Consider the following 8,652-nt stretch of genomic DNA (forward strand, 5'->3'; position numbering starts at 1 on the left):
AGGGGCAGCTCCAAGAGAGCAGAGATTGTGCGGGCTGCGGTAGTGACTCTTAGGCGACAGCCCGACCCCAACCTTGGTCGGCTCTGCCTGGTAGGGCCAGCACCGGATCCACCGACAAGTTCTTCCAACTTTGCCCGCTGCGCTGGGATCGCGCGCCGGCCCGGGGCGCATCCGGAACCCGAGGCGCACGCAGAACGCGCGAGGTTGCACAGAGGCTCGAAGTGACGGGGCCTGCTCAATGCCCTGGGAGTGGCTGGGGTCCCACGCCCCCCGGCTCGGCGCCCGATCATGCTCCGACGCGGGCTCCACGCTTACCTGCCTGGCCCGGCAGCCGTTCCGGGGCTGCGCCCGCGGCCGCTGCCGCCGCCGCCGCCGCCGCCGTCCTTCAGGCTCTAACTTCGCTCCCGGGATTGAAATTCCTCCCCAGCTTCGCCCATCGATCTGCGCGCGCCCCGCCCCTCGCCGCGCGGCCGGGGGGGAATTCGCTCCCGCCGCCCTCCCCCCGCCGCCCGCCCTCGCTCGCCCGCGCTCCTCCACCCCCCTTCCGCGGCTCGAGTCCGGCTCCGCGCCGCGCGCCCTCCGCTCCCTCCTCCGCCTCCCCAACCCCTCTGCTCTCGCGCTCGGCTCGCCACCGCGCTCCTCTCCGCCGAGCCAGGGCTCGAGCTCCTCGGACAAGCTGGGGGGTGTTAGGAAGCACAGAGGGGCATCCTCGCGGTCCCTCCCACCACATCTAGATGGGGGGGGGCAGTTGTCGCCTGAACGAGCACGCACGACCCCCACCACTCAAAGCCAAGCCAAGACATTCTCAGGACCTTGGTGCTCCCGTAGGTCCGGCCCAAATCCCAGAGGACTGGGACCTAGGAGCGGAGAACCCAAGAAGCAGAGAGGGCTGTCTCCCCTCCCAGTCCTGGCCCCCTCCTTCACTCACTCACCCCAACCTCTGGGATGACTTGGGGGGAGGGCTCTCGAATACTCCTCCGACTTGGCCTGATACAACCTACGTGAGCCGAACCCCCCCCCGCCCCGTCCGCCTGTTACAGGAGGGGAAACGGAGGCAGGGGAGTTCCAGAGGGTTACCCCACGCCACACAGCGCATCCCAGAAGGAGAGGGCGGACCCTCAGGACCGAGCCCTCCGGACGTCTCACCCTGCCGGCATGCCTAGACTGCTCTGGACAAGTCCGGTTCGCCCCACCCGCGCCTCCGCGGGCTCCCATCCCTTCAGTCGTCCTCGCGGGGGCCCCTCCCCGCTTCCCGTCCCCCGCCCGCTTCTGATTCCCGGCCTCAGTACCCCCGGCACGCTCTCGCTCCTCGCCAGCAGCTGGGCAATTCACCGAGCATACAAAAGAGTTGACTCAATTCAAAGGCAGCAAATCAAGATAAATCCTATCGTGTGTGGGGACCGGAGAGGGAATGTGAATGAACGCCCACAGCACCAGCGAATCCTATATGGACTAGCCTGGCCTTGGGGGTGGCTCCAGGCGGCAGGGCCCGACCTGACCTGGGTATAGAGTGTTTGTCAGGAGCCTCAATGGGGTAGTGGGCTTTGACCTCCCCTCCCGCTGCCAGGACTTCCAAGTACTGGCTGGAATTTAGGAATTTAGGGCTTTGTGGCCCCCTTCTACCAGGTGGGTGGGGCTCCTGGGGGGTGTGGATAAAATCCATTGTGCCCCCACAGTTATATGTGAGTCCCAGGGGTTTGTGTCATGGAAATGCATCACACCCAGGGTTGATGAGGCAGACAGAAGCACAGCGGGGCCTTTGGGGGCATCGATGTGGCCTTTCTCCTTCAGCTACCCAGAACCTGGACTCCAGTCACAGCCAGGCCCCAGGCCAAGGGCAGGCCCTTGTTCATCTTCCAGATAGATGCTGGAAGCCTGTGATGTGCCAGACCTGGGCCCATGGACCCTGGGGTGGGAAGCAAGGGGGCATCCTTTCCTCCCTGCCAAGTCTAAGAGGCCTCCCCAGTTGCTGTTCCACCTAGGGAAAAGGCAAATATCCGCCAAATTCTCCCTGGTCACTCTTGCAAGGTTCTCTGGACTGGCCAGCCGTGGGAAGGGAATGAATAGGAGCGACCTGAGGGCCGGCCTCACCATCAGCCAGCCAAAGGCAAACCTCCGAGAGAAGTGGCTAGCTCCCAGGTCTGGCAGGCTCCCCCAGGCCTGAGCTGGCAAAGCACAGTTGGGGGTCTGGAAGGAGTCCTTGGGCTATTGAAGGCCGTAGCCTCTGTGCCAGGGACTGTGCTGGGCGTCTGGCCTGAATTACACCAGGACCTCCCCTATACCAGCAGGCACAGGGACTGAGAACCCATTTCTGTGTACTACAACAGAGACCGAGGTCCAGAGTGCTCTTGACCTGTACTCCCGGACCCCCAGGCAAGTACGTGGCCATTCAGGGTCATACATGAGGGGCAAGGCACTAGAGGTCAGCTACAGGAGAGAGTAGGGGTCCCTGCCGAAGGGACCGGGAACCCAGCTTGGGGCGGGGTGGGGGACGCGCAGGATTGGAGGTGGGGTCGACCGGCAGGGGGTCGGATCCTCCCTGCTGCGCTCCCACCCGAGACAGAGGCTGCTACCGAGTCCCCGGAGTCCCGGTTCCGCCCCTCCCCCGTGGTCGCGCGGATGGGCGGATGGGAGGCCTGAGTATAAGTCATTAATTCTGTTACAGAGGCGCCGCGCGAGGATATCTGTCACGGACCCAACACCTCGCTCCACGCCCCCTGCTCCTCCCCTAGACCCAGAGCAGCGGAAAGGATGCGACACTTCGCTTACCAAGCTGAGGCTGCTGGAGCCCGCACGCGAGCACTGGAGGGCGTCAGGGTCCCCGAGTTAACTGGGAGGGGGCGGGGCCGGCTACCAGCCCTGGGGACAAAGATCCCCGAGCTGTTTCGGGTCTGGGCTCTGCAGATCCCGAGACCGGAAGAAGTACCACGTACTGTTGTCCCCCAAATCCTAGAACCCACTAGAGCTCTGACCTGAGTGTTGGGTGGGGTGGGGGTGGAATCATCGGAACCTTCTCAGGCCCTCAGGCTGCGCGAAGGCTACGCTGGTCCGGGCGACATTGACTTGCCGCCTTCCTACACATGCAAGGGTAGCTGCACCCCCAAAATCCTTTGGGGAGCTTCTCAGGTCCCCTCTACGCTCCTTAGCCCCCTCGGCTGCCCCCGTTGGCTCCCCAGCCCCCTTAGATGGGCTGGATGTGACTCCACAGGGCAGGTGAATGTGTTGCGCCTGGGTGGTGGGTGAGAGAGACTGGTTACAGGAGATCCCCGTTCATCCTCGGCACGCTAGCCTCAGGGACTCACACCCATCCAGCCGAGGACTCGATTGGAAACCGTGCTCTGATCGCGCAAGTCGCCCGGGCCCCTGACGGGTGGCCACAGTCCAAAACAGACAGTTTGAAAAGAGAAAAAGTTAGGGGGCGACATCCCGAGACACTAGAGGAGAAAAAGGGAGGAGAACAGAGGGTGGGGAGGAAGGAAGGACAGCGTGAGGGACAAGAGCACTAGAGAGGGGTCACTCTGTCTGGGGTCTTGCACCAACCAAGTCCACCGCGCCGACTTCCTGGGACCGAGGTATTGGCGCCTATTAATAGCCGTGAGCCTGGTCTTTCCAGTTAGCTCGGCAGCGGCCCGCAGAACCCGGCAACCAGCTTAGGGTGGGGGTGCGAGTCCTGCAATACCTATCTCAGAGCTTCAGCAGCGCGGAGCCAGCCGCTGCTCGCCCCAAGTCCGCAGCTTGAAGGTTAGACTCCCACAGCCCACTCCCTCTCCACCTCCGACTATGAGGCCAGTTTCAAATTGCGGGGAGACAGTCTCTGGGCCAACTTGGGGCGCCGCGGCTATCCCTGTGCACTCAAAGGCGAGAACACACCCTTCCCTATCTCCCTACTCCGCCCACCTTTCGCTCTCGGAGCACTCAGGAAAGTTTCGGGGTCCCTGTGGCACCTCCTAGCGCGAGGGGTCCCAAGCCCTGGCTTTTCGAGCCACCGCGTCGGGGAGGGAAGTTTGTACGCCCGGAGCTCCGCGACCGAGAACTTCAGGTGCGCCTGCCTTCGAACCCGGAGGGTGGGTGGGGGGCGCCCGCGAGCCGCGGACTAAACGCGCTGCATGCAAAGCCCCACGGGCGGGGGGACTCGGCCCCCGGGCGGACGACCAGGGCAGGGCACGGGGGCTGGGCAGCCAGGGCAGCGAGAGCCGCTGGGGACCCGCGCCGCCTCCGCTGCCACCGGGAGAGCATCTTCCCCGCCCCCCAGGGGCAGGGACCTGTCGACCCTGCAGCTGCGGCAGAGTGGGTCTTCTCCCCCAACCCGGGGCAGCCTCCTCCCCGCAGGCCCCTTCCTACCTGAACCCGGGTGTGGGCTGGGGGCTTGAGGCACGGTCACCGGCGAGCACAGCGCGCGCGCCCAGGTCCCCGGAGCGCAGCAGCGGCGGCTTCCCCTGCTTCCTCCTCCTCTTCCTCCTCGGGGCTCGCTGGCTCCAGACAGACCTCCTCCCCCTCCCGTCCTGCCCGCCCCTCCCGGAGCCCGCCGGGCTGGGCTCGGCCTGCGACGGGGAGCCGAGAGAGCCGGCGGGAGCCGGGCTGCGGCGCTCACTGCGTCAAGCGCGGGGCGAGCGCGGGGCGGCGGCGGGGACCGCGCGCTCGGAGCCCAGGGCCGGCCGGGCAGGCGGGGCAGCGGCGGCGCCGGCGACGCCGATGAGCCGGGCGGCTTTGGCTCCCGCTCCGGCCCGGGCGCGGTGGCGGCGGCCACGGCAGCGCCGAGGTTGTAGCACATTCTTTCTGAGCGTGAGGAAGGTTTAATGTAGGAGTCCGCGCGGGGAGGGCTGGAGGAGAGGGCGGGGGCCAGGGGGCGGCCGGAGGCGCGGGCGGCGGGTGTTGCTGTCCGCACGTCGGTGGACGGAGGGGGTTGTCCGGAGGGGGACACAGAGGGGAAGTTGCAGGGAGCCGTGGGGAGGGCGTGAGAAGCCGAGAGGCCCCCAAGCCCTCTCCTCCCCGCCCGCTCTGCGCCCCCTGACCCCCCCGCAAGCCACCAGCTGTTCCGAGGCTTCCCTGAGGAACCGAAGCCCCTGAATGTCTAGGGGTTGGGACCCTTCGTGTCAATGGGAGGTGGATACGTGAGGCGGGGACGTGCACGCGCTTGCGGACACGGCTGTGCACACACACACACCGAGAACCGCGTGGAAGTTGACCCGAAGTCAGACCCCGTGTGGGCGCGCGCGTCCGTGAGTGTCAATGCACAGCCCTCAGGGGCGCGCGTTTCGTGGGGTGGGGAGGACCGGGCACATCCTGAGGGTGGGGCGAGAATGTAGTTAGGCCCTCTGGGGCCCAATGCCCTCAGGGACTCGCTCTCCCCCAAGGTCGCAGACCCCCTCCCACTATCCCTCCCCTCCTCATCGCCGGTCCCCACCCCCTTTCAGCCGAGAGAAGGGGGCGCGTGAGATCAGCCTGACACCTTCTGAATCCCGGAAGATTCGGTTTAGTGGATTTCCCTCCCACCAATCCTCTCTACATTTCTTTCGCCTCCAATTCCCGGAGGATCCGAAATCGCTCCCTCGGGTTCTAAGCGGAGGTGCCCTCCTGATCTCCCTGAGCACTCTCCAAGCGGCCACGTAGTCTCCCTGGGCGGCTCCCACTCCCCACCGCCCCTTCCTCAGCCGGCAGCTTTTGCGTTGGGTAAAAATTCCAAATCAGGCTCAGGAGCGCCCTCGCGGGGTACCGCCTGACCTTAGCTTCCCGAGCCCCGTGTGCGAAGCTGCAGAACCCCGGACCCCGCCGGCAACGCTGGCGCGACCCTCCGAACGCCACTCTCAGCGCGGCGGGGGCCGGGTTACCTGGACCAACCTCGCAAAGACGCGGAGAGGCGGCGACCCGGGCTGTGTGCGGGAGTGCGCTCTGTAAAGCGCAGGAGGCTGCCGGGGGTAGGGGGCTACCGCCTGGGGCTTCCCTCCCGGAGTGGCCCGGGACAGGCGTGGGAGTGGCGCAGGAAGCTTTTAGAAGCGCTATCAGAGGGCCAGGGATGGGATGCCTGGGAGCTCCAGTCCAGGGGCCGATACAGCGACCGCTCCGCAGCCCATAAACTCCGTCCGGCCTGCGGCTCCGGGCTGCACTAGCTCCTCGCACCAGACCCTGCGCCCCGCCGGTCTCTTCATTCCTGCGAGACTGAGGGAACGAGACCCAAATCGGGACCAGGGGTGGAGGAGGGTCCTCACATCTCCCCTGGACGCTGGTACCCGAAAGGTGATGATCAAGGACGGAGTCACTGCCTGCCGGCTGTCCCATCCTTATCCATACGCAGGGGCACAGATCTCCAAGGAAAGGGGACCTGGGAGGCCGCAGAGCCTGGCCTGGGGTCTCTTTGACCAGGTCCTTGGTAGAGCTAGCCTGCCCCTCTGTGGCCTGCGGTAGCCTGGATGGGCGCGCGGCCCTTTTCTCTTTCCCCTCCCCAAATCGCCGCTGAGGCGTCTGCCCAGAAGTCCTGCCCCCGGGAGGGGAACTATCCTGGACATCCAGGCCGCTCCCGTATTTCATCCCCTAACTCCCTCTGCGGCTCTTTGAGATGTTGTTTCCTTGAGAGGACAAGAGACCCGGTTGGGCCTGACTGGCTAGGCTGCTGCCCCCACAAAAGGCTGCGACACCCCAGGTTGGGAATGGGAGACAGGTGGCAGACCCAGCACAGGCCCTGTGATGGAGCTGGAAGGGAGGTCCTAATGGAGACCCTTCTCTTGGCCTTTCCCAGCCTCCCTCTCTCCCTCTCTCCCTCAGTGTCTATACGTGGCATTCTCTTTCCTCCTGTCTCTTTCCCTCTTTCTGTCTCTCCCTTCCCCCATCTCTCTCCCTCCTCCTCTTTTTTCTTCCTTCCTCCCTCTCCATGAGTGCCTCTGTCTCTCTCCCTGCTTTCCCTTTCCCATATACTCTCCCTCCCCCAAGTCTCCTCTTTCCTCCCAAGTCCCCCCACCTGTCTCTCCCTCCCCCTCTGTCTCTGCCTCTGTCTTTCTCGTTCTCTCCCTCCTACTCTCCCTCTCGATCTGTCCTCTCTCTCTAATGGTCTATCTCCTCCTGAAACCCCCCCCAGCCTGATTCACTACCCAAAGGCAATGTGTGATGAACACCATGATCCCCACACCTCTGGTGGACACACCCCCTGCTCACCCTCAGCCATCCCCCTATGAGGAATGGCAGCCACCTGGACCAAAAGAACAGGAGCCTCCACACAGAGGCCCTGCCTAAACTGCTGCTGATGTACCTGTTGCAGCTGGCCATGGTTGCACCCTGCCTGTCATAGGCATCCCGGCCGTGTGGGACCCTTGCTAACACACACGCACACACACTCACAGAATTTTAAGATTGGCCCCATGAATGGTGCTTTCTGCTTCATCCATTCATCCAGGTCTCACAACAACCCCAGAACACAGTTAAGATCTCCATGTCACAGATGGTGAAACTGAGGGGTTGAAGGGTGCTGTGCCAGGGTCATCAGAAACTAGGAACTGGCCAAGTCACAATTGAGATCCAGAGAATCCACAGTACTTAGTATTTCTTTCCTTACCTGCTCATGCTCACATTTATGCACACATGTCTACCCACTCATGCCTGCTCAGGCCTTTGCAAGGGTGTCTGCTGGGCAGGGCACAGACTCGGCAAAGGACCTGGACCAACCAGATGGATAGGGATAGCAGGGATAGTGGCTCACTCTCTCTCTCCTGGGCCTGAGGCAGTTTCCAGGGCTCTGGGAGTTCCATCTGCCTTTCTGATGCCCACAATCTCCTCCTTCAGAATTCGACTGGCCAGGTGGGGATCTAGTGAGCAGTCTTTGGGGGCATGCCTTTAAAGGGGGTTACCAGACTTGGCCCCTTCCTCTTCCTCTCTTTTTTCCTGCTCCTACCCCAAAGCAATGGGACCAACCAAACATGATTAAAATCTCCAAAACTGTGAGCCAAAAATAAATCTTTTCTCTTTATAAGCTGGAAAAAGAAAAAAATTATAGTGGCCCTACAGAGACCCCACTGGGAGGGAGACCAGGACTCCAACTGGGTCACAAAGAGTCTCATCTTTATGAAAATCAGCCTCATCTCTTGGCCCTATCAAGTGTTCTTTGGGGCAAGGTTTCCAACTGTTGAGAAGCACCCCAACTGTGCCTGTGCCCCTGGGTGCCCAACCAAGTGCTCACCTTGTTAGATTATCAATATTTTCCAGCAGAGTGCAGGCTTGAGAACTGACAGACTGATGACTCCACATGCTGTCAGATAAACAAGGACCCGCCTAGTGGCTCCACCATCTCTGCACCCCCAAGGGTGGCTCCTGGTGTCCTTTGTCCATGAGAGATGGCAAGGCTGGGAGTAAATGACCTAGGCAGGACAGTTCCCGGAGGACATTCATGGAAGGGGGAGTAATACAAGTGACTGAGATTAACATGGAGAAGACCCCACAGCCATCCTAAGAAAAATGGTACCCAGAGAAAAATGGTGACAATTTTATCCCATACCCAGAGCTTCACGGCTGCATCAACAAACACCCATAAATCCCCAAAGCCATAAAAGAAACACTGTCCAATTTGGATCCCAGGCAAAAAACTAATTTCCTCATATCTAAAAAGCTCTTACAAATCAATAAGAAAAATAGCCAAGAGGAAAAAAAAATAAGCAGAGATTATGAGAC

The 8,652-nt window shown here is 62.2% G+C and overlaps 1 protein-coding gene across 4 annotated transcripts in view; it reads right to left on the reverse strand.

Moving 5' to 3' along the window:
- Window positions 1-4,743, reverse strand: part of Elfn1 (extracellular leucine rich repeat and fibronectin type III domain containing 1) — a 64,352-nt gene extending 59,609 nt beyond the window's left edge. For 2 of the 4 annotated variants that reach the window (XM_047533667.1, XM_047533666.1), the window contains exon 1: window positions 4,342-4,743. The gene's annotated coding sequence lies outside the window, so the exon portion shown is untranslated. Of the gene's footprint in view, window positions 1-315; window positions 401-3,897; window positions 4,008-4,341 lie in introns of those variants that run through there. The other 2 variants (XM_047533669.1, XM_047533668.1) reach the window with 2 other exon arrangements.
- Between the last annotated feature and the right edge of the window lie 3,909 nt (window positions 4,744-8,652).

This window comes from Sciurus carolinensis, chromosome 18 (genome assembly GCF_902686445.1).
Source record: "Sciurus carolinensis chromosome 18, mSciCar1.2, whole genome shotgun sequence".
In the NCBI taxonomy this organism is placed as follows: domain Eukaryota; kingdom Metazoa; phylum Chordata; class Mammalia; order Rodentia; family Sciuridae; genus Sciurus; species Sciurus carolinensis.